At 37.0% G+C, this 4,305-nt stretch overlaps 1 non-coding gene across 1 annotated transcript; it reads right to left on the reverse strand.

Annotated features, from left to right (window-relative positions):
- Nucleotides 1–1,023: 1,023 nt before the first annotated feature.
- LOC116545350 lies at nucleotides 1,024–1,130 on the reverse strand. The gene has a single exon (XR_004266284.1). It is a non-coding gene; the product is annotated as a U6 spliceosomal RNA (small nuclear RNA).
- Nucleotides 1,131–4,305: the final 3,175 nt, after the last annotated feature.

A 4,305-nucleotide genomic window follows, 5' to 3' on the forward strand; every position in this document is an offset into this window, starting at 1 on the left:
TTTAAAAATAAGTAAATCATTGATTAGTGAGAGCTAAGGACATGGTGGGATCCTTCATGTATTCGTCACAAGAACTTCAAGCCTACAATTCTCCCCCATCTTACAGATGAGAACACAGAGACAGACGTTGAATAAGTGACCTCCTAAGGTCACCAGTTAGTAACATGGTGAGGGTGGCATCAGTCTTCCAGCTCCCCCCATCAGCCACCACACCACGCTGTCTCCCAATAGAGCTGTACTTCTTACTTTTATTATTTATATCTTTCTTGTATTATTGAATCAGGTTCTGTCTTGTTAGATGACCTTACCTCTTACTTCACAGAGAAAATACAAGTCCCTATAAGTTTTTGCAGGGTTCTTCTTCCCCCTGATACCAGCGCTCCAATTCTCCTATACTAACTTGGAATTCAACAATTCAGTTCCTCTGCTAACTACCCAGAGTTAGCCTTGGGCTCCACCAATTGAAGGACCCAGTCCCACATGACTGCCCTTTCTGTAGATGCCAGCCACAAATGGGATACCCTCTTCTGCCTAGGCAACTGCAAATTTGGGGATTCCCACAGCCCTCTCCCCTTAGGTTCAAGAGTCTACTAGAACCACTCACAGTGCTGCACCCACCATTCCTGGCTTGTGATAAAGAGTGCAACTCAGGAACAGCCGAATGGGAGAGATGCATATGGCAAACTCTCTCAGAAGGAGTGCGGGCTTTCCACACCCTTGCTGGACACACACTTCCCAGCACTTTCATGTGTTCACCAACCTGGAAGCTCTCCAAATCCCACTGTTTAGGGGGCTTTATGGAGGCCTTGTTACATGGGCGTGATTGATGAAATAATTTAGCATGGATAATTGCTGTCAATTTCTAGCCTCTTTCCGCTTCCTGGGTGGTTGGGTGGTGGTTCTGAAATTCCCAATCCTCTAGTCATGGCATGGTCTTTCGGGTGATCAGCCCTGATCCTGAAGCTAGGTAGGGGCTCCCATCCACCAATCATCTCACTAGCTTACAAAAGACTTTTTTTTTTTTTATTAATGAAATACTTCATGAATTTGCATGACATCTTTGCACAGAAGCCATGTTAATCTTCTCTGTATCATTCCAATTTTAGTATCTGTACTGCCAAAGCAAGCACACAAAAGACATTCTTATCACTCAGGAGATTCCAAGCGTTTTAGGAACTCCATGCCAAGACAAAGACCAGATATTTATTTTTTATTATGCCACAGTCCTGCCGCATCCTGCTGACAAGGACGCTCACTTACGGTTTCACATTCAGTACATTCAGGGCCCGCTCTCCTGTTATGACAGGCAAAGTGTTCTTCCACCTGCCTCAAACTTATTTCCCCATATGTGCTTTAAACTGTAACAGTTAATTTTATGTATCAATGTGACTGGGCCATAGGGTGCCCAGATATTTGATCAAACATTATTCTGGGTGTTGCTGTGAGGGTGTTTTTAGATGAGATTAACATTTAAGTATTTAATTTACTTAAGACTAAGTAAAGTGGATTGCCCTCCACAATTTAAGTGTGCCTCATTCCATCAATTGGAGGTCTAATCAGAGCAAAAAGGCAGACCAAATATAAGATAATTCTTCCTGTTTGACTGCCTTTGAACTGGGGCATTGGCTTTTTCCTGCCTTTGGACTAGAACTGAAACATCAGCTCTTCCTCGGTCTTGAGCCTGTCTGCATTTAGACTGGAACTACACCACTGATTCTCCTGGGTTTTTAATTTGTCAACTCATTTTGCAGATTTGGGGACTTGTAAGCTTCCATAATCACATGAGCTAACTCCTTATAATACATCTCTTTCTACTCTCTCTCTCTCTCTGTTCCATTTCTCTGAAGAACCCAGGCTAATTTTTACCTGACCCAGCCACACATTATGGTAGGAAAAAGTTCAATTGCAATATCCCTTAACTCACCCCTGACAGGATTGGGCTAAAACCACTGAATAATTTAATCAATAAGTTTTAGCTATTTTAAATACATAGAGATCTATACTCCCACCCCCCGCTGCCAAATACAGAGAATACACATTTTTTTTAACATGTATGAAATACTGACAGACATTTGTGACCATTCCCTATACCACAAAGGAAACCTCCACTTGTTCCACTGAGTCACCATCATAGAGTCTTCATTTGAAAATAATCACGTAATACAATTAGAACCTAATAGTGAAGGAATTTTGGACAGGAACTGAATTCTACATTACTAAATAACTCTTGGTTTAAAAAATAAATCTGAAAAATGTTAAATGTCATAAACCAACAGTATAAAAATGTTGCAGTCAATCACCATTTAATGGGAAATTTATAATTTTAAGCAAAATTACCAGGAACCAAAAACATAGAAAAAAATGCATTAAACATTCACATAAAGACATTAGAAAATAAGAATCAAGGCAAACCTAAAGCAAAACTGTAAAGGGCAGAAATCAGTGGAAGTGAGAACAGTGAGACCAGTGACACCAAAACACAGTGAAATGGGAGATGAAGAGAGAGTGGAAAAGCATATACCAATGGAACTAAAGAGGGATTTGCTTTGGACAGTAGTAAAAGATCATGATAACTACTTGTGGATAAGTTGGCAAGCCTAAATGATGTGGATGAAGTTCTAAGAAAATAGAAAATGCAAAAACTGGCACAAAAAGAAATAGAAAATTTGAATAAGCCAATGATTGTTAGATAAATTGCAATCTAATAATTCTCCTTCCAATGAGCCCCCTGTCTACAGTTTTGTGGGAGATTTGTAATCAACTCTCAAGGGGTTATTAATTCAGTGTCAAAAAAAATAAAGATTGCTCAGTTCATGTTAGGAAGCTGGTGTAACCTTGATCCCTAAACTAAATCTAAAAATGAAAGAAGTTCATATTACTTACAAGTGTAAATGCAAAAGCTTAAGTAAAATATTAGCTAACATAATGTAAATGTATTAAAATATAAGCTGTAACCAGGTAGGGTTTATCTCAAGAATGCAAGGATGGTTCAAAATTAGAAAATATGTTACCATTATTTGTGATTTATTAAAGAAGAAAATGTATATGATTATCTCAATAGATACAGATAAATTATTGATAAAATTCATCTATTTACAGTTGTAATAATTACAATGGCAGCAACAATAATAACTTTATAACAATCTAGGAATAGAAAAGAACTTCCTTATCTTTTGTAAAGATTACATGTCAAAACACTATAATAAAGAGGAAACTTCAGACGCATCCTCTTAAAGATGGGCCCCAAGGCAGGGATGTGGCTATTGTTTCTAGGGTTTATCACAGTGCAGGAGGGCTGGTGAATGCTAGGAGGAAAAAGGCAGATGTAAGAAGAGTGAGGATTGTAAAGAGAAAACCTAAAACTGTATTTATATCTGTGTAAATAAATATGTCATTTTATTTAGAGACATTTTATTATATGTCATTTATGACATTTATATAAATCTATAAAAAACCAAAATCATCAAAATACAAGCCTTGACACCTATTAAGAATTCAGCAAGGCTGATGGATACAAAACTTAATAAAACTCAATGGCATTTCTCCATACCAGTTAGAAAATATAATAAATTAGATATTATTCATGACAGCAATAAAATGCATAGTGTCTAGGAATTGCCTTAGCAAAGAGTACATAAAATTCTAGGGGAAAATTTTAAATGAGACTTTCTTTTAAAGACCTAAGAAACAGAGACATTCAGTGTTCTTCAGTGTACATAACTTAACAGTATAAGGAAATCAAGTGTCCCCAAATTAATAATATAAATAAAGTGCTATCTATAAATAAAATGCCATCACTTTGTAGATGGTGGTAGTGGATGTACAGTTTTATTTTTCTCCATATTCACCATACACAGGGGTAACTTCTAGAAAGATTAAAAACCTCAAAGTAAAAAATAAAACCATAAGTGAATGAAAAATGATGTGGGAGAATTATGGCTGAGAGATAGGGAAGGACTTCTTAAAACCCAGAAAGTAAAAATCACCAGGCCAAAGGGATGAATTTGTTTACATCAAAATCAAGGATTTCTGCTTGACAAAGGACACTTGAGACAAACTTAAGAGGCAGGTAATGGACTGGAGCAAGATATATTCAATGTCTGAAACGGAAAAGGGACTGCTATCTAGTGTAATATACACAGATAGATATATTTCTGTAAATCACCAAGCGGAAGATTACAACTGTTTTAGAAAAGCAGACAAAGGATGAAAATAGGCAAAAACAGAAAGAAACTCCAAGTGCTTCCAGACATGAAGAGAATACATGATTTGTTGGAAAATGCAAATTAACACAGATGTGGGTCA

The sequence above is a fragment of the Sapajus apella genome, unplaced genomic scaffold, assembly GCF_009761245.1.
Source record: "Sapajus apella isolate SASKATOON/1434 unplaced genomic scaffold, GSC_monkey_1.0 scaffold260, whole genome shotgun sequence".
NCBI lineage: Eukaryota > Metazoa > Chordata > Mammalia > Primates > Cebidae > Sapajus > Sapajus apella.